Raw genomic sequence first — 22,773 nt, 5'->3', positions numbered from 1 at the left:
TTACTACTGCTTATTTATGCTTAAACCTGCTTAGTAGTGCCTTATTCATTATGACACTGACATCTCACATGTGCATTTACTGCAGTACTCAAGTTCATGAAAATATATTATTTAGTGGGTTATGCAGCATAAATATTACTCATAATGTGCTTTGCCATGGAAAATGGAATCTACTGCAGTGGGACTCGAACTGGAATGCCTGCTTGCAAGGAGAATGCTCTGCCCATTACATTGTTGCTATGCTGTTTCATTTGCATATATCTTCTTTGTTAGCCTCTTCTGCCATTATTTAAGCTGCATTAACCATAGCTAAGCAATGGGCACACCCAAGCACCTACAGTTAGCTTTAATTGGAATTTAAAAAAAAAGGGGGTTTCTTCATTTTATTTATGTATACTGTTGCTGTTGTACATGAGGGGGACTGTTGGTGGGGATATGCGGTCACCTTCATTGTGGGGGTGTGTATATTCTGAGAGCTCTGCTCTCAGACATGCCCCCTGCACTCTTACACCCTCCATGTAAGCCTAGGAGCTCAGGCAGCGTGCCTCATTACTATGCATGACGCACTGCCATCCTGCTCTTAAACGGCCGCCTCCATGCAGGACTAAGCTAGTCCTGCACAGAGAAATAGTAAATCCGGGGGAATATTTTAAACAGTATCTCAGTTTTGCATGGCTCTCTTCACTGAAGGAACATACAGCTATAACTGGTAACTAACTAGTGTTTTTTTTTTTCCAAATGTTATTGCTTAATCAGCTTGTTACTCCAGTTTTATGGACAAGACATTATCAGTACAAAGTATCCCAAAATTAATTTCATTTATTTATTATTTATTATTTACTTATTTGACATTTGTTGACTGGGTATGTCCAACTGGGCAAGAGCCCCTTTTCAGCAGAGGCACGGGGAGAAAATCTCCAGAGTTAACACAAAACAGTAATTTAAACAATAAGTAATACAATAAGTAGGTATCTGAGTAACAACAAATGCAAGTTTAACATTCGCAAAACCAATGACAAATAGTGCTCCACTTGGCAAATAATAAATAAATCATGAAACAAAAGGGTCTTACTAGTACTGATTAAAGGGAAGATATTTAAAATGAAGATGAATAAGTTAGTACTTAGCCATTTATGTAGAAATTATTTACGAGGAAGTATGGAAGACAATTATGGATAGGGAAGATATATTAATAAGGAAAGGAATAAAATAAACTAAAGGAATAAGGAGAATTGGGTTAGAGCAAGGGAACAAACAGGAAAGTTAAGAATTAGTTAATAGAGAGTATGACTTAGGACAGAGAGATGGATAGATAAAGGGGGAAGAATAAGAACAAGATGATGGGGCAAGAGTAGGAGGAGAGAGACAGAGAGGAGTAGAACAATTTTATAATACACAGAAAGTTAGGAGGAGGTTGGATGTTAGTAGGGAAGGAAGGAAGTGAAAAGAAAAGTGAGGGAGAGGGAAGGGAGGAAAAACGCGTGGAAAAGTGGTACTCTTTCTTGGTAATCACTGGGGAACTGAAGAAAGAAATTCCTCTCACAATCTTAAAAGTGAGTCATGCTGCATTCAGGAAAGGTTTAAGGCAATGGTTGTGTTAAAACATTCATTCAGTTTTTACTGTTATAAAGTCAACTTTACAGAGAAGAATGAAAGATTGAAAACTTGAAAATTAATAATAACTGTGATTAAACATTTAGCTTATTTATTCTAAAGCCAATCTTTTTAATTCAGAGGTGTCATTGTGGATATTATATTACAGTGTGATTGTGCAGCCTCTGTGTATGTAGACAATACTTTGGAACTGCATAAAAACAATTGTTGCTAGCATCTAAAAAACATTGTTACTGGGTTAGATTCACAAGGCTGCAGAGAGAATGATTATAATGCAAGTTGCAGGTCAATATACTCCACTGAAAAACCTACCACTTTTAGAGGCTCCCAAGGCTCAGTATTAAACTCACTTATCTTGTAGCACACAATAAAATGCAACAAAACTGTGGTGACTCAGAACTGATTCATTGCATGGATGATACTACCATCATGTGATCTGAACCAGTAATCATGTGATCTGAACCAGTATAGCTCAGCTAAATAATACCATGCAAATAAGCAAATTAAAAATTAAAAAAAAAAAATGATTTGAAACATTTCACCTTAATCTAGCTTTAAGCAAAAGAAAGACAATGCTATTTACACTCAATAATAACTTGATACTATCCTGTTCGATTCTCAGCTAGAGCGTCTTCTGTGTGGAGACATGCGTGAATGGGCATTCCTTCATTGAAGGTTGTGCATCAGAGCTGGCAACTCAGCACGTAAAAAAAATCTACTGCCAATCATTAGCGGACCGGAGTTCCACTGTGGTGACCCCTAACTGGGAAAAGTCGAAAGACACAACAACAATAACTTGATACTATCACCATCATCACCGTCAACCCCCTTTTTCCCATTTTTCTACATGGGGTTGGGGTATCATGTTAACTGTCGCCATCTCTCATGATTCAATGCCACACTCCTGCCTTTTTTGACACTTATGCCTCACTGTCACAGATCTTCACTCACATAGTCCATCCACCTCTTTGTTGGGTGCCCTTGTTTCCTTTTACCTTCTTCCTGTCTGTTCCAAATCTTCTTCATCAGATTGTCTTCTGCTTTTCTGCATATGTGCCAGAACCACCATAATCTCTTCTCTTTCATTTTTTCTGTAATTGGAGCTACGTTGGCTTCTGCTCTTATGTCCTCATTTCTTCATCTATCCCACAATGTGCATCCTCCCACCCTTCTCAAGCACTTAATTTACATCACCTATAACTTCTTCATCTGCTCTGCCTTTACCGTCCAGGTTTCTGTACCATACGATAGTACTAGTTGCACCACTGTCTTATACACCATACTTTTTATTTTCTTTAGCATTCGTCTGTCATAACTACACCTGACACTCTATGGCAGTTGGCTTCAGCCTCTCTATTTCTAGCTTTGACCTCTTCATTCAGACTTCCTTTCTGTCAGCCACCCCTCCTAGATACTTGAAGCTATTATCCTGCTCCACTATCTTCCCTCTTATCTCAATTCTCAGCTTCTTCTGATTTCCCTAGTTTGCTGCCATTACCACTGTCTTATCTGTACTTAGTTTCATCCCATGTGCCTTCAGTTTTGCATTCCATTCCTCTATCCTTTGCTGAATTTCTTGCTCAGAGTCTGCCTTGTAATGTCACATCATCTGCATAGAGCAGCTTTGTTGATATGTCCCCTCCAATCTGTTTGCTAATGTAGTCCATCATCAGTATGAATAGCAGTGGGCTCAGAGCTGAACTCTGGTGCACACCCACTCCCACTAGGAACCCCTCTATGAGATCAAATACTTTCTTCTACTCTGCGTATCTGTTTATCAATGACCCGCTCCAGAACTTCCGTGCAATATGACAGGAGTTTGATGCCTCTGTACTGCCCACATTTGTGGATGTTTGCTTTGTTCTTTTACACTGGCATGAATATGCTTATTCTCCAGTCATCTGGGAAACCCCTTTCTCTCCACACTGCTATGAGTGCCCTTAGGAGTATTTCTCCCCTATCTCACCCAGCATCTATATCATATCTGCTGTGACCTCATCTGAGCCTGCTGCTTTGCATGACTTCACTTTCCTAAGTGTTGTTCTTACTTCTTCTAGGGTGGGCTCCTCTTCTTCTCTCATTGTAGGCTGTTTTGGGGGCAGTACAACTTCTGTGGGGTTTTCTTCATTCAGAAGCTGCTGAAAATACTCCTTCCATCTGCCTTTGATGTCCTGTGGACTGGTGAGCAGGTTGTTGCTGGCATCCCTTATTAAGGACACCTGACTATCTTCTTCATCTTTTTGTCTTTGTCTTGCAACCTGATATAGTTTCTTTGTGCTGCTCACTGAGTCACTTTCCAGAAGCTGGTAAAGTGTCTCAGATGCCCTATTTTTTGCTATTGCAGTTGGTCTTTTCAGTCTCCCACTTCTTTCTGCACTCCTTCTTTCTTTTGATTACTTCCTGCACTTCTGCATTCCACCACCAGCTTTCCTTATGTACCTTATTTCCATACCTGGCTCAGCCACATATCTTTTCTGTAGTCCTAACACATGCTGTTTTTAGGTGCTGCCATTTTTCTTCAACTCCATTTATTTCCTCATCTTCTTGGGGTGCTAGAGCCCGGAGTAATTCCTTGAACTGTTGCAATTTCTTTCCAGTCAACTTCCAGATCTTCAGCCTGGTCTCTGTTGACCTGAGAGCCTTCTCTGACCACTGCTTGCATCTAGCAGCTGATCATGGAAACCAGTGATTTATGCTGTGTGCTGACTGTTCCTCTGGGGTTGACTTTGCAATCATCGATTCTACCCTGGTGCCCGTTCCTTACTAGGGGGAAGTCTACTTGAGTTGCATGTTGGCCTCTCTTGTATGTGATCTTGTGTCTGTCTCTCTTTCTAAACCATGTGTTGGCTACTATCAAGCCATTTACCTGACAGAAGTCTAGAATGGCCTCTCCTTCCTTATTCCTGTTGCCCCGCCCATGTGGGCCCAGGCAGTCCTCATATCATGTTCTGTTCTGTCTTTCCTGATATTTACATTCAGGTCACCCATTATCAACACCAATTCATGTCATCCTACTTTATCTAGTAGGTCCTGTAACTGCTGTCTGAATGCATTCTTTTCCTCACTATCACAACCCTGCTGTGGGGCATAGGCTGAAATTATGAATACTGCCCTATCATTACACTGAAGTCTGATTGCACTGAGTCTGTCACTAATTCAGATGATATCCCTTACTGACTTCTGAAGCCTTTCGCTCACCACAATTCCCACACCATTTCTATCATGTCCTCCTCCTGAGCAGTAGATTCTGGATCCAAAGCCAAATAACTTCACTGCACTGCCTTTCTATCTTGTCGCTTAGATACATAGGATGTCCACCCTCCTCTGTATCATCATATCATCCACTTGCAAGCTGCATCCCATCAGTTAACCTACATTAAGTGTAGAAATTATCAGTTCATGTTTGGCAGATTGATCATAGGATCATAGGAGGTTACTAGGTTAATGGACCTGGGGCCCTTACAAGTCTAGCCATGAGTTTATCCCCAAAAATAAATCCCAGTGATTGGTATTACTTCCAGCTTTCACTCAACAGAGCTATCCCAGGTAACTCATGCTGGGCAACTTGACACTGGTCAGCCAGTTATTTATTGACCCAGGGTTGCTGGGCACACACTTTTGGAGGAACCCTGCAATGACACAGGGCGAACATACAAACCCCAAACAGGCATTGGCCCAAGGTCAGGATCAAACCTTGACCTTGTACATGGGAGGTGAACACCTTAACCATTATGCCAACTGGTCTCTTTATTTGATACTATTATGTAAAGAAAATAAACATTGCTGCCACTGATAATACAACTCTGGAATTAAACAAACCAGAATTAAAAAAAAATTACTGAATGCCACATGAAAAATGTAACGTTTTCTTTGTTCTGGTTTATAACTTGGTTCTATAATTTAACACGAATTTCTTAAAAGTCAACGAGTCAAAAGGATAAAAAAAAAATGCACGAGAGTTAAAAGGGTGAAGATCAGTTTATGTATTTTTGCAGGAAAGCAAGCCTTACGCACCTCCCTAACTTATTTATGCAAACTCCACGGCTGCACCAACTCAAAAAAGAGAGAAGTCTACCAAAACAAGCCAATCACTACTAATGCACACTTGGAATCTGTGCTGGCAATGATTTGCTGTGGGAAACAGCATTTGGCATTATGCTGTTTGTTTGTTTTTTTTCTGTAAACTACTGATAATCAAGAAATTTCACCTTGAGCATCTGAGGGGGAGTCTAATACCGTACCAATGTGCAGCTTTCAAAAACTAGACTGCTCATGCAAAAATCAAACATGATAGTCCACTTCATATCCTAGAACTTTACTCATTTCCCTAAAATGTCTTAGCTGGTCTGAAAAATGAATCAAATGTAAGCTATCTTACCCTTTCTCATGAAATACTGTTCAGTTGTTTATATCCTGCAAGGAGCAACTCTCTCAAAAAGGTTCACATGATCAACAGAACAAAGATCAAAAATACATAACCTATTGTAGGACAAATAAAACAACCAAAAATCTCTTTCATTTCTACGGTGTTGCCTCATAACTACCTAAACTCTGGAACAAGCTATCTATTACCTTAAGAATGGACCAGTTTTAATTGCTTTCAAAACTTAACTTGATACGCCAACATGCTTCTGATTGTAACCCTGGTACTTCAACATACTTCTGATTCTAACCTCGGTACTCCAACATACTTCTGATTCTAACCCTGGTACTCCAACATACTTCTGATTCTAACCGTGATACTCCAACAGACTTCTGATTCTAATCCTGATACTCCATCATTAATTTTCTCACAACTGTACAGATTTTCACAGAATGTCTAGATTTTTGCCTTATATTTTTGGTCTGTTCCTCATCAAATTTATGGTTTTCTGGCAAATTACTGAATATTGAAGTCACTAAATAATGACATATAGTTGAGTTTCAGACTTTATATCCTTCTAAAAATACATAATAATGTAAAATCTATTATTCTAGCAATGTTCTAAGTTTATAGGAATAGTATTTAAATTCTGTACCTATTTTCAGGCCTTTGTTCCCCATTCTTTCTGGCTTTGTCCAGATTTCTTGCACTGAGAGGTTGAGAAGTATGTTTCTCCTACTCACCTTCATTTCTTCCTGCCTTATTCATCCTTTCATTTCTTTCTATTACATTATATTTGCTCTGTTTTTTCTAACTATATTACCATCCATATATGTTTCTACACATCCTCTAATCTGTCTAATTTGATAGTAAAGAAGAGAGAAAACAAAAGGTAAGACTTATCTGCCCATCCTTACATTTGACCATAACCTATCCCCCACTTAACCCCAAACCTACACGTTACAATAGAATAAACCATTTCCAAAACACTACCACAGTAGAAGATATTCAAATACACTTCAGATACACCAACACACCCATGACACTGAATCTGTCCATTTCTGTGGTCTTACTATAAATCTAACCCATGAACACTTGCAGGCATAATGAATCATTTTATATATCCAAACGTTTCTGCATCAAGACCAATACCCTGTAACCTGTAACACTGTAACCACAAGCGCTTGAACTTTGCCATCTCCATCACTCAACGAAGAGTGTTTTTGATCTATTTCCTAAGCAGTTCTCTTTGCCCGCAACCACACTATTTGACAGTGAATCACACTCATAGACAGAGAGATAAGTATTTGTATGTACACATGAATGTGCCATTCATAGTCAATGTACCATCACATTAACACTAATTCCATTAATGCTGGAACATCAATTATACTAATCATTGAAAAAAACTTTGCAAATCTTAACTGATCACACAAGGAAAGTTAACAGTACCGTCTTCCGATCTGTTACAGTAAAACACCAAACATATGTACCTCCAATACAAGTAATATAGTAATGAAAATAAAAACACCATAGCACATAGGTACCCACCAATATGGATATACTTCCTGCAGGCCCTGTCATACTAACCCTTATCTAACACAGTTTAATCCTGAAATAAAAAAAAGTGTATTTAACAGTTTGCGACACATAAAACAGCTATCAACAAGCCAATAGGTTGCCTTGAAACCATATATTTACTTAGATAGACAGATATGAATGCTGATAAAAATATCAGCTAGGAGAAAGATCAACTCAACTTTAAACACTTACTCTGCTGACCTTTCACTGGTTGAAAAGGAATAAAAGCTCTTTATTTCAAATCAGTGAATTTAAATTAAAAACAAAAAAAAAGAAAAAACAAGTACTACCAGGACAGCTTTGTGAGAACAGAAGTTCTGTTAGAGAAAGTGTTTCCTTAAGGTAATGTACAGGGTTGGGGGTTGAGGCACGAGCAGGGTTAGGGTTAGCAGACCTGAGAAAGGTGGGTAGGGGGTCTTCCTTACTCATATTAGACCCCTCTGTCCATCTAAGTCATGTCTCCTAACCCTAACCCTGCCCATGTCCAAACCACAACCCTGCATATTACCTTAAGAAAATAGCCCTTTCCCTAAGAGCACCACAAATTAATACACTTCTACGCAGAAAACACACACACACACACACACATACCTGCATGCAAGTGCACACGCACGCACACATGCACACATACGCACGCACACACACATGCACACATGCACACACGTGTGCACACACACACACACGTATGCATGCACGCACACACACATGCACAGACACGTACACACACACAAACATGCACACGCACACAAAAACACTCGCATGCACGCAAGCACACACACACACACACACACACACACACACACACACACACACACACACACACATGCAAACACACACACACACACACACACAAACACACACACACACACACACACACATATACACACACATGCTCTACACTAATCAGCAAACACTGACAGTCAACAGTATTAACTGCTATTGTATGTATATGAATATGTATTTGAGTCTGTTCATCGACAAGTAACAGAGCTGGTACAGCTGATCAAAATCAGATGACTGAAATGTACTGCCTTTCTCACTGCAAGAGTGCATTATGGTGAGGACTGGGAAATATACCCTTTCCCCACTGTAGTATAATATATATATATATATATATATATATATATATATATATATATATATATATATATGGGTCAACTTAATTTCACTGAAAATACACTTCACTGATATTCATTTCGTTGAAAGCTCATTTCACTGAAAATCAGTTGCCTGAGCACAATTCACTGAAGGCTCATTTGACTTAAACTCATATCATTGAAAGGTATATGCCCTGGTCCCCACTGTAGTGCGATCCTGGGTTTAGTATCTATAGTAAGGGGTGGTGTGGGGTTCACAGCCCCCCACATTGGGTGGTGGGGTGTAGCCCACCCCCACATAGTTTGGTTATATATTATCTTCTGGAAAGAGTTATTCATTCAACTTGTAATTATCCATGTCTATGGTTTCCCCCCACATCCCCCTTACTTATATGTGAAAAGGTCGACCTCTATTCTTCCTGTGCCTAACAGTATCATGTAGTGTATTTTCCACTTCCTTCTTCCTATAGCCTCTGTCATAGAACTCAGACCTTAAATTGTGTATATCCCGCTCAAATAAGGCATCATCATTGTTTAACCTTGAGAGTCGCATGCCCAGGCCTTTGGCTATGTACTTGAATATATGGCCGGGATGTATGCTATTTCATTGTAGAAGTGTATTTTTTCTACATTCTTTCCTGTGTAGAGCAGTAGTAAATTTAGAGGAAGCATTCACTATAACGTTGAAGTCCAAAAAATTCATTTCTCTCACTGATGACTTATAAGTAAAAGATAAAAAAGATGTAGTATTCTGTAAGAAGCCTATAAATTCAATTAATTGCTGGCCAAATCAGAAAGAGGCCGTCTACAAAGCTCCTATAGAATTTTATGAAAGGAGAAAAAATAGACTTGAAAACGAATCTATCTTCCCAATGAGCCATAACTGTATTGGTGTAGCTATTGGCACAACTTGTGCCCATAGCTATGCCAATCTTTTGTAAAAACAACTGTTCATCATACATAAAACCATTATTTTCTAATACTGTCTCCAGAAACGAGCAGATCAAGTCAATAGTCGCCAAGTCGTATTCACTGTTAGCTATCAAAAACTCTTTAACCATATTAATACCTGGTATCATGAGGGATACAAGTCAAAAGAGATACTGCATCCAAACTCACTAATGAATATTGTCCTTCAAAACATATTTCCTTAGTGTATTCAAATAAATTTTCTAAGAACTGCTGTGTATCTTTTAATACCTGTTTTTGATCATTTAACACCGGTCTCAACTTCTTCTCTATAAAAATAGAGAACGGTTCTGTGATCCAGCCCTTGCCCGATACAATAGGTCTAAAGGGAGGATTTAATAAGCACTTATGAATCTTGGGAAACCCTTAGAACAAAGGAATAAGTGGATATTCTACTGTCAGATAGGCATAGAGATCATTCAAAATCAGTTCACTATAGAAACAATCACACAAATTCTCATTCACCCTTTCATGTAATAGAGTTACATAATAACAATTGACTTTGCTATAAATGTTTTCATCTCTTAGCAAATGTAAAATGCTGCCATGGTAATACTTAAAGTTCATAACGACAATTGCACCCCCCTTCTCGGCAGATTTAATAATTACATCCTTGTCACTTTGAAGTTCAAGCAATGCCTGTCTCTCATCAGCATTCAAGTTCACAAAACTTTTTTCATATTACCAGTATTATAAGCAGTCATTAAGTCCAACTCACATTTCTTTGAAAAAGTTTCAAGTACCGGATGCAAAACTGGTTGAAATAGACTAGGTTTCGTAAAGTTTGCAGCTACTGCTACATCATTACTATTAGAAGAAAAAATGGTTTTAAGCATCACACTCCTAGCAAACATTTTAATGCCTAAGGCAGTCTGGGTCTATATTAGAACATTGAAGTTTCAAAACTTCGAATGTTGTAATATCGAACCCTATTCAGTGAAAGCTGAAAACATCGAACATACAGAACAGCGAATTTTTTCCTAGGGAAAAAATTTGCTGTTCCAAAACACATACACACAACACAAGCACACCAAACAAACAACAATCCACACACATACACCTAAAATCTTACACCTAACCCTACACTAAACTATACACACACCACTAACTATACACTTACCTTAACCCAAACCCTAAGGTCCGTCACTATCGAACACTCACCTTACCCGCGTCCTAACCCTAACACACCTACCCTGCCCTAACCCTCATGTCCACACAATCGCACACTTACCTGACCCGCGCCCTAACCCTAACTCACCTAACCTGCCCTAACCCTCACTTCTACACAATCACACACATACCTAACCCGCACCCTAACCCTAACTCACCTAACCCACCCTAACCCCCACAGCCACACAATCGCACACATACCTAATCCACACTCTAACCCTAACTACCCTAACCCGCACTCAATCGCACACTTACCTGAACCCGACCCATAACTTTCCACCATAGCGCTGAAAATACGAAGCAACAGAAACAGGCAACTGAATTCTTTCCCCTAGGAAAAAATTTGGTTTTATGTTGCTTCGATATTTTCAGCTTTCGCTGAATAGGGTTCAATATTAGAACATTCGAAGTTTTGAAACTTCGATATTCTAATATAGACCCGACAGTCTTACTAGGGTTAGAATAATGGGCTGAGATGAAAGTCAAGCCCTGTTCTAATAGCGATACCTGCACTAGAGTCAATGCTTTGCTAGAAATATTATAAATTACCAATTTACTACATCCGTCTACATTGTTTTTATAGTCTGTGTTTTGGTGTCCTCCATTAAATGCTGCCGCTTCCTCCCTCGCTTCAACAAGTGTGAATAGTGTACTTTCTCCATCTGACGAATAGGTAGCGGTAAAGGGAGTGTCTCTACTGAGCCAGTCACATTGTGCATTTTTGGCCGCACATCCAGAGACTTGTTCTGAATGACTGAGTTTAAAGGGGAATAAACCAAAATATTGGAAGTATTATTTAAATCAGTTCATTCACTATTACCACTCTCGTTGGTTACGTGAGAAATCACAGGAGTAGTAGCATGAGCAACTACATCTCTCTCATTCTGAGTGTTATTAACCACAGTTTCAGAGCCTGTTGACAAAGAATTTTTCGGCCATGTAAAAACATTTCCTCTATAGAAATCCGTGGTGTTTCTTAACAATTTCTTAGATTTCTGTGCTCTGAGCCATTGTTCATATGAAGAGACATGGTCTATTACTCCATCCAGTTTAATTAAAAAGTCATTTTTATACAGGTCTAACAACTCTGCATACTTTTTATTAACCGCATCAACTAGTGCAGAAATATAAGAAATTGTTAAGAGACACCACGGTTTTCAATAGAGAAAATGTTTTTACATGGCCAAAAAAATTCTTTGTCAACAGGCTCTAAAACTGTGTTTAATAATACTCAGGGTAATCACTGGCTAATTTCTTGCTCTTTACACTTTTTAACTTCGCATCATAGAATGTTAGATTCTGCTGTAAGGTTTCAATCTTTTCTAGGAGCACAGTCTCCAATTCTGACTGATTTGTTTCAATGAAACTAACTACTTCAGTCTTATAGGGTTTAAAATAATCTATCAGTAAACAGATATACTGAAAACTTGTCTCAAGATTGATTACCTGCCATCTAGCCAGTAGCTCAGGGTGAGAGCTGACGTAGGTAGGCATGCATTTTTTTCTCAGACCCCAAGGAATAATGTGATGGTGCAAACATGCTTCAAGGTGGAAATGCTGCCATTGTAAATGCTTCAATCTATTTGCAACATTTTCCATTTCTGAAAAAATCCAATTAAATGCTTTACTATTAACAGGTGTGTCTGTTGCTTCTGCTGCTACGTCACCAAGATTTAATTTAAGCAACGGGTTAGTATGACCCACCAATACATTTGGCAGTGTCCTGCTAGTATATAAATTGGTTTGCTTACTTCATAAGTTTTTACCAGCACATAAATTCTGTTCAAAACTCATTCCTTCCACCATGTGCAATCCTTGAGTTAAAACAAAACTAAACTGTAAAAATATATAAATTCCCGATCGCTAAAGGCTACTCAACCAAACAAAAATATTTAGAAAACAAGTAGTGCTAGGCAACCATGGAGAAACACTTATTAACTAATAAAACAATAAAGCAGCATAAAAATATGACAGGCATAGAAACAGGGATAAGCACTGCAAAGGCAGAAAATACTGGGCGTGTGTTTCAATTAACAGTGGTAACTCTTAGACATCCTGTTACTAAAAGGTTATATCAGCCGAAAATCTATGCAGATTGTAACACCAAAAATATTATTTATGTAGCTACTTGTACCCTCTGTAATGGAGTTTATGTTGGTAAGACTAATCGGCAGTTCATAGCTCGAATTCTGCGTCACCTCAGTGACATTAGACTAGGACAGGACACCAGTGCTTTGTCTAAATATATCCAAGAGAATGCACAACACAAGTTTATATTTATGGTATTAGAATTAGTACAGGATAATCTTTGGGGTATTAATTTATATAATAAACCAAAGGTTTTGGACAGACGATGGATTGCTGATTTGCACGCTGATTGGCTCCCTGGATTGAATGGGATGATTCCCTAGAAGCCACTGTTGAAAGGGAGGAGACTTCCTAGATAAAATTTAATTTTTAATTTGTTGCTTTTTCCTTCAAAGCAAAGGAGCACTGACAGTAATGTAGCATTTGATTAAAGGGAGGAGACCACCTAGATGAATTCTAATTGGTTGCTCTTTGCTTTAAAGGGGAGGAGTACTAGCAGTAATTGAGGATCTGATGAAGACTCTGTGAGTTGAAATTATTTATCCCTGTTTCTATGCCTGTGCTGTTTTTATGCCAATTTATTGTTTTACTGGTTAAGAAATGTTTCTCTGTGGTTCATATGTTCATAGGTTCATAGGTAGGTACTAGGCTATCGGCCCTGGGGCCTATACAAGCCCAGCCAAAAAGGTACCTCGGCTTTTGCCACCCAAGAAAATTATTTCCTGTGCCACTGTCGAGCAGAGCCACAGAGGTGATACCCGGGGTGAATTTCCTATTTCCCATCCAATCATCAAGATTTTTCTTGAAGAGTGCTAATGAGGAGCTTTGTTTGATATAGATAGGTAGTTTATTCCAGAGTATGGGAAGTCTCTGGGACAGGAATCTATCCTTCCGGCATGTTCTGTTTATTGTAGTGACAAGGTTTAGGTGTCTAGAGCGTGTAGCTCGGAGGGATTGGGATTTCTTTAAGTGGGGCATGTCCAGCAGCTCTGGGTTTGACATAGCTTTGTATGTTAGGCAGAGATCACCTCTGAGTAGGCGATATGCGACGGAGTAAAGCTGGAGTTTTTTGAGACGGTCTGCGTAGGGCATCTGTTTGAAGCTGGTAATCCTCTTTGTGAGTTATTTCTGCGGCCTTTCCAGTTGTTGTAGATGTCTTGTGAGGTACATACCAAAAGGGGCTTTGTACTCTATAATGGGTCTAATGAGTGATGAGTAGAGGGGAACAATGACCTCTTTTTTTCTGGATGAGAAACCTTTTGTGATGAGGTGTGCCATGTAGAAGGATTTCCTGACTACTGTGGTGATGTGATTATCAAAGGAGAGACTACTGTCCACCTGTGTCCCAAGGTCTCTTATCACACTTACGGTGTTAAGTATACTACTGCCTATGTTGTAGTTCATGGGTACAGAGTTTTTACCAAAGGGGATGACAATGCACTTTTTGGCATTGAGCTTGATGCTGTGGCTTTGACACCAGGCATCTGTCTCATTGAGGCCCTTCTGTAGGATGTCCACATCGTTAGGAGTTTCAGTCATCTGCGAACTTCATTAGCCAAAGACCTTCTGTGTTAGCCTGTACTTCAGAGAAGTAGATACCAAACAGGAGATGACCCAGGACTGAACCCTGTGGTACTCCACTAGTCACTGGTCTGAAGTCGGATTTGGAGTCTGTTACTTTCACAGTGTGGGGTTCTGTCTGTGAGCCAGTTGGCAACCCATCTTGTGACATAGGGATTTATACCTAGTTTTGTGAGTTTATATATAATTCCAGAGTGGGGGATGGTGTCGAAAGCCTTGGCAAGATCTAGATAAGGTGTGTGAACCACCTTACCCTTGTCTACAGCTTTGGTGACTGCTTCAAAGAAGTCTATCAGGTTTAGGAGACATGATCTGCCTTTTACAAACCCGAACTGGATGGGGTCCAGAGTTTGGAGATTACCAATGTCTTTGTTTATAAGTTCCATGATGATTCGTTCCATGGCCTTGCAGACCAGGCTCATCAGGCTAATGGGGTGGTAGTTCCCAGGGTCCGTGGTGGCTCCCCCCTTGTGGAGTGGGATAACAGTCGCTGTGTGCCATTCAGCAAGCACAAAGCCTGAGGTGAGGCTATGACTGAACATGGTACTTAGGTGAAGTGCCAGTTCGTTCTGTAGTTCATGTAGAACACAGCCTGGGATGTTGTCTGGTCCCATGGATGCTGTGTTCTTGGCTTTGGAGAGTGTGGTTTTTACCTGTGCAGCCATGATTACAGGAACTTTGCATTCTTCTGGTATAGAAATGGGCTCTTTAGGGGGTGAGAGGGGGGTAAAGTTAGCACTGAACCTATCTGCCAGAATGTTGACAATATCAGTTGGGTCTGTATATTTAGTGCCATTGTGCTGTAACTTAGAGCAGATCTGAGTGTTGCCATTGAGATTCTTGACATAGCTATAGAATGCTTTGTGGTTGTCTTTAGAATCAGTGGCAATTTTGTTTTCGTAACTAGCTTTGGAGGATTTTATCAGGTATCACAGCTTCTTACTGAGGCTGACCAGGGAGCTCCTCCACTCATGGGATTTTGCTTTTTTTTTTTGCAACAGTTTCTTCCTTCTATTGTACAGTTTTTTTATGGCAGGGAACCACCAGATTGGCTCCCTTTTTTCGGAGGATAGCGTCTTGGTTCTGTTTGGGATAGCACGATCCATGCACTCATTTAAGTGCTTATAAAGTGCAATTGTGTAGGATTCAGTAGTCGTAACTGTATTGTCCATCTGCATGGGTGTCATGAAGTTCACCACTTCTGTCTTAAGAAGCATGAAGTTGGCTTTGGAGAAATTTCTTACCATGGTTTCCTTAATGGGGGGTTAGGGGCAGGATGTGGATATCTAGGGTAATTAGCTTATGGTTGGATCGGACCAATGAGGCGTTGACTTCAGGTGTGGAACACCGGTCACTCATGTTGGTAATGACTAGATCTAGGATATTGTTTCCCCTGGTGGGGGTGTGGATAAGTTGATCCAGGGCACTGGAGTTTATGAATTCAAGAAAGCGTTGAGTGAAGGAGTTGGTACATGAGTAGTTTTCCCAGTTAATGGTGGGGTAGTTGAAATCGCCCATTATTAGGGTGTTTGGTTGAACCCTAATATTTTCCAGTACATCAAGAAAAAAGGAGTGGGAATCCTGGGGCATGGCGGGTGATCTGTAGCAAGCTACAATTTGGATTGCAGTTTTTCCCAGAGTTAGTTGCACTTGGATAACCTCGGCTGCATTATGCTGAGCAACTAGCCTGGAGGTGTGGATATCCTTAATGAATATGGACACACCTCCGCCTTTGGTGTTCCAGTCCAGGTTACATGGCCGAAAAGTGTGGCATGAGTTATAGTCTGGTAGTGCAGGGGTGCTCTCTGGAGCCTTGAACCAGGTGCGTATTAATCATGATTGACATTTTCAAGAAAGTCACCAAGGCCCTGGAAGAGGGAATGACAGTGCACACCGCCTATCTTGACCTAACCAAGGTGTTTGACACAATTTCTCACTCAGGTATTATAGAGAAACTTTCTCAATTGGGAATTAACCATTATATTACATTACCAGATGGGTAGCCAAATGGTTCACCGACAGGACACACGCTGTCAAAGTGGGTAACTTAACCTCTAGCAAAAGACCAGTCACCAGTGGTGTATCAGAGAGTTCTGTGCTGGGCCCCTTACTGTTCAGAATGTATTTCTCTGAAGTGCAAGCAAATTTGGACAACCTGTGACTGACCAAGTTCACTGACAATTGTAAATTGGGAGCAATCATTGAGTCCGCCAACATTGTTAATATACTGCGGACAGGGTTAATGCAGATAAATGATTGGTGTCAAAGTCATGGATTAAAGATAAATGCAGAAAAAATGCACTGCTATTCCCTTTGGGAAAGCTGGTATCCCTGCTAATTACATTATAGACATCACCCCTCCAAGTGTTCTGTAGAATCAGTGGTACATGATTTGGGTACTCAGGTTGATAGTAATCTGAAATTTGACCACCACATTACCATAGTAGTAAGGAAGTCCTTCTATGTGGAACATCTTATAAGTAAAGGCATCACTTCTAGATCTAAGAATGCAATAATTCCATTATATCTGGCCCTCATCAGACCAATAATTGAGTACAACGCTCCCTTTTGCATTTATCTCACCAGACACCTGCAACAATTGGAGAGACCACAGAGGTTTTTCACACAGAAATTACAGGATACACAAAGCAAGTCTTACACTGAAAAACTGAAAGCCCTGTCACTGTATTCTCTCCCCTACAGGTTGCTAAGGGGTAGTCTGTGCCTGGCTTACAGGACAGTCTCTGACCCAGCCCCGATGGAAATGCTACATATTTGTAAATCAAACTGCAAGGAGGGTCACTCATTCCAGAGATCTTAACCTAGCCTCTGACATGAAGAGATCATGCTGGAGAGGTAGATACATCTCCCAGAGACTGCCACTTCTCTGGAATAAACTTCCAATTCACATCAAACAAAGCCTCTCCCTGTCCCTCTTCAAACGCAACCTAGATCAATGGATGGGTGACTGAATATTCACTTCTGGGGTAGTGCCCATGTCTCTCCTGGACAGAGGAAGTCAGTATTAATGACCATAGACCCTTACCGCTGTGAAATGCACTCATCTAAGTATCAACAATTGGGGCAACTCAGGATAAATATAGATAGGCTTGTAAGGGCTCTTGGGTCGTTAGCCTAGTAACCTCCTATGAATCTATATAGAGACATGAATCTATAAGTATATATATATATATATATATATATATATATATATATATATATATATATATGTGTATGGTTTACAATTAGAAAAGAAGACTATCACATCAAGAAATATCCCATGATGATAGCACGGAGAACCTGCAAGATCTAGGAGCACAACACTGAAAAACTTCAAGCAGTCAAATCCCCAAAGTAACAGTCCCTGGAGCAAATACTGCCATATGTCCTGCAAGGGTGAAAAGTCCATCTGCTCAGCATTGTGGTCATCCCCATTTCTGGTGCTCAGTGAGATCATCCCAGGGTATTGTTTCTCAACATGAAGTCCCCTCAAGTTTCTGAGAGTAAACTAATATATACATACATGCATGTATGTATTTGTATATATATATATATATATATATATATATATATATATATATATATATATATATATATATATATACATATGTATTATGTGAACAGTATGATGAGATGTGATTGACTCAAAAACACCAATCAGTGAAACTCAGAAGCAGTTTTAATATGGGTCCTGGGTGTGGGGGGGGGGGGGTCGATGTCACCTTGCTCCTTCCTAGTCATTAGATTATGATTTAATGATTTCTGTTTGACATTCTATGAGTCAGTAACAAACCATTCAAAAGAAAAAGAGATTGCAAGCATTTGTCTGCAGAATTGGTAATAATATTTTTAGTGGTATAAGGTGACAGCAGGATATTTTACCTAGAGCTTCACAGGCAGAGAAGTAAAGGAAGGACAAACGAAAAGTTTTATTTTCAAGCAGAGCCTTAAAATGGTGTAAGTGGTATGAAACTACAGGAATGTTCATCACCAGGTATTTTATGACTTGGGCTGGGATGAACAACTTTAAATTCATGTATAATTAAACATTTGAATAACTCTCAATCACTAGCCAAGAAATGAACCGCGAACATCCTGACATACATCTCAGTTATACTTTATTTTCACGAATGTGTCTCATTTTACATTAAAATTTAATTTTATTCCACAGTGAAATAGTTTGTTATGCATTCATATTAAAGAATAGTTAACAAATATGCATGGTACATAATATTGTAGCAAACATTTATTAAAATAACTTTTTTATAGTTTTGAAGAAATGGTATCAACCAGAGTGTGAGCTTCTTACTTGAAGTTGTGAGAAAGTGTTTCATATTCTATTTGTCCTGTATTGTGAGAGGTAAAGTTCCACATTTTGCTCATTTATTCTACATTGTTAGATGTATTGCTCCATATTGTGTTAATTTATTCTACATTGTGAGAGGTAATGTTCCACATTTCACTCATTTGTTCGGCATTGTGGGAAGTAATATTCCACATTTTGCTCATTTATTCTAAATTGTGAGAGGTCATGTTCCACATTTTGCTCATTTATTCTAAATTGTGAGAGGTAATGTTCCATGTTTTGCTCATTTATTCTACACTATGAGAGCTAATGTTCCACATTTTGGAAAAAGAAGACTGATTGCTATGCAACTTTACCCTTGGCACAGCATTGCTAAATTTGGCCCAAAGGTTGACTTTATATCCTTTTGGCATGTGAACTGTTTAGTTGACAGTTTGAGTCTCACAACTAAACCCTAGGGGACTGAGCAGCCCTGTGTATGCATTAGTTGTTATTAGTTCATAGGTTCATAGGTAAGTACTAGGCTATCTGCCTGAGGGCATCTATAAGCCTAGCCAGAATGTGTTGGCTTTCTCCACCCCCTTAGATTAGTTCCCTGTGCCCTGGTCCAGCAGAGCCATTAGTTCCCTGTGCCTCTGTCCAGCAGAGCCACTGCAGTGATCCCCGGGGTAAATTTTCTGTTTCCCATCCACTCGTCAAGGTTTCTCTTGAAGAGTGTTAGTGAGGGGCTCTGCCTAATGTAGATTGGAATCCTATTCCAAAGCATGGGGAGTCTCTGGGACAGGAATCTATCCCTCCAGCATGTCCTATTTATCATTGTGGTGACATTTAGATCCCTAGAGCGTGTGGCCTTGGGGATTTGTTTTTTTTTAGGTGGAGCATGTCCATCAATTCAGGGTTTGACATGGCCTTGTATGTCAGGCAGAGATCACCTCTGAGTAAGCGGTATGCAACCAACTATAGCTGGAGTTTCTTCAGTCAAGCTGCATAGGGCATATGTTTGAGGCCAGTAATCCTCTTGGTGGGGTACTTCTGTGGTCTTTCCAGCTGTTGCAGGTGTCTTGTAAGGTACATCCCAAATGGGGCATTGTTCTCTATGATGGGTCTGATGAATGATGAGTAGAGGGGCACTATAACCTCTTTTGTTCTAGATGTGAACCCTTTTGTGATTAGGTGGGCCACATAGAAGGATTTTCTAACCACCTTGGCAATATGATTATCAAAGGAGAGATTACTCTCTACCTGGGTCCCCAGATCCCTTATTACATTTTCTGTATTTAGGGGGCTACCACGTATGTGGTAGTCATGGGTACTTTGTTTTTTCCAAAGGGGATGACTATGCCCTTTTTGGCATTTAGCTTGAGGCCATAATTTTGACACCAGGTATCTGTCTCAGTGAGACCCTTCTGGAGGATGTCTGTATCAGCTGGAGAGTCAGTTATCGCCCCCAGTTTGCAGTTGTCTGTGAACTTGGTCAGTCATAGTCCTCCTGTGCTTGTCTGTACCTCTTAGAAGTATATACCAAACAGGAGGGGTCCCAGGACTGAACCCTGGGGGACGCCACTTGTAACTGGTTTAGAGTCGGACCTAGAGCCTACAACTCTCACCGTGTGGGTTCTATCCATGAGCCAATTGGCAACCCATCTTCTGAAGTAGGGGTTTATGTTCAGGCTGGTGAGCTTGTCTATAATACTAGAATGGGGAATGGTGTTGAAAGCCTTTGTGAGGTCTAGGTAGGCTGTTTGGACCTCCTTTCCCTCATCTAAAGGTTTGGTAACTGTCTCAAAGAAATCCACCAGGATTAGGAGGCATGATCTGCCCTTAACAAAGCCAAACTGGGTAGGGTTCATTGTTTGAAGGTTCCCAGTGTCTCTGTTAATGAATTCCATGATGATGCGCTCCATAGCCTTGCAGACCAGGCTAGTCAGGCTTATAGGGTGATAGTTCCTGGGGTCCATTGTGGCTCCACCTTTGTGGAGCAGGATAACTGTTGCTGTGCGCCACTCTATGGGTACGTAGCCTGTAGAGAGGCTGAGTTTGAACAGTGTGTTTAGGTGAGGGGTTAGTTCATTTTGGAGCTCATGTAAGACACAGCCTGGGACACCGTCTGGTCCCATTGAAGCTGTATTTTTGGCTTTGGATAGGGCTGTTTTAACCTGTGTGCCAGTGATTGCTGGGGCACTACATTCTTCTGGTATGTTTATGGGCCCTTTAGGGGGTGAGAGGGGGGTGAAGTTTGCACTAAACCTGTCTGCCAGAATGTTGGCAATATCAGTTGGTTCAGTGTATTTTGTGTCATTCTGCACTAACTCAGAGCAGATCTGAGAGTTTCCACTTAGGTTCTTGATATAGCTAAAGAACGCTTTGTGGTTATCTTTGGAGTCCTTGGCAATTTTTCTTTCGAAGATAGCCTTGGATGATTTTATGAGGGATCGTAGCTTCTTGCTGATACTAATCAGGGATGTCTTTCCTTCTTGGGATTTTACTCTTTTCTGCACTAGATTCCGCCTCCTATTGTATAGCTTGTTTATGGCAGGGGTCAACCAGACTAGTTTCCTTTTCTTGGAGGAGTGAGTCTTGGTTTTGCTTGGGATAGCACGATCCATGCATTCTTGCAGGTGCTCATAGAGTGCCTTTATAAGGGATTCAGCAGCTTGGACAGCGTTGTTCTTTAGCATGGGGGCTGTGAACCTTTCCACCTCTGTCTTAAGTAATGTGAAGTTTGATTTTGAAAAGTTTTTCAAGGTGGTTTCCTTGATTAGGGGTGGGGGCGGAATGTGGATATCCAGAGTGATTAGCCTATGGTCTGATTTAACCAGCGAGGGTTTGACCTCCAGTGTATAACACCGGTCGCCCATGTTGGTGGTGACCAGGTCCAAAATGTTGTCACCTCTGGTGGGGGTGCTGACCAGTTGACCCAAGGCATTCGAGTTTATAAATTCTAGGAAGCATTGGGCAAGGGAGTTAGTACTTGAGTAGTTCTCCCAGTTAATGTTTGGGTAATTAAAATCACCCAATATTAAGGTGTTTGGTAGGACTTTCATATTTTCCAGTGTCTCCAGAAATGCGGAATGGGTGTCCTGGGTCATGGTGGGTGATCTGTAGCAAGCTACAATTTGAATTGCAGTTTGCTCGTTGCTAGTTGCACATGGATGATCTCTGAGGCATTGTGCTGTGCCACTAACCTGGAGGTGTGGGTATCCTTGATGAATATGGATACACCCCCACCTTTTGTGTTTCGGTCTGGGTTCTGTGGCCGAAAAGTATGGTATGAGTTATAGCCTGGTAGTGCTGGGGTGCTCTCTGGAGCCTTACACCAGGTTTCTGTTACTGCACAGATATCAATGTTCTCCATACTGAGGAGTGCCTCAAGTGCATGCATTTTGAGGTTTAGACGTCTGGCGTTGAGTAGCATTACCCTCAGTTTTTGGTTACTTGTGCTATTTACGGTGGTGGATTTGTCTTTTGAGCCTTGCCTAAAAAAGGCACTATGGGGGCAGCAAAAGCTTTGGCCAGTATTCGAAAGCCTAAGGGTGACAGGTGCAAGCCATCTCTTGCGAAGCAATGTGGCGTATTGAGCTTGTCATCCCAGCTGGACAGATACTGGATCCCATGGATTATGGATGTGGATTACATGCAAATGCATACAAAATGAATAGATAATTTTTGAACACATTTATAATGAAAACTTCACGTATGATGTTCAGTAAAGGATAGTTTGTAGATGTGGACAACCCAACGCAAAAGTATATTTTTTCTTTAATAAAAGTGTTTTGCCTTCCCTTTAAACCAAGACCAAGAGTGTCATATACAGTGAAAGCATCACTGTATGATTATTCTGTTTATGTTGTTTTCATGTCAGACTTGCTGCTGCTTGGGCTTTTTATGAAATTTCTTTTTTATTTCCTATGTGTGTTTCATTGTTTCTTTATTTATTTATTTAAATTTGTTAATCTGGGTATAACACTGATCCAGGTGGACCTATTTCAGGCACAGCTCAGAGG

The sequence above is a fragment of the Protopterus annectens genome, chromosome 16.part0, assembly GCF_019279795.1.
Source record: "Protopterus annectens isolate FY-2018-M chromosome 16.part0, PAN1.0, whole genome shotgun sequence".
Lineage (NCBI taxonomy): Eukaryota > Metazoa > Chordata > Ceratodontiformes > Protopteridae > Protopterus > Protopterus annectens.
Note: the sequence above shows the minus strand (reverse complement) of the source record.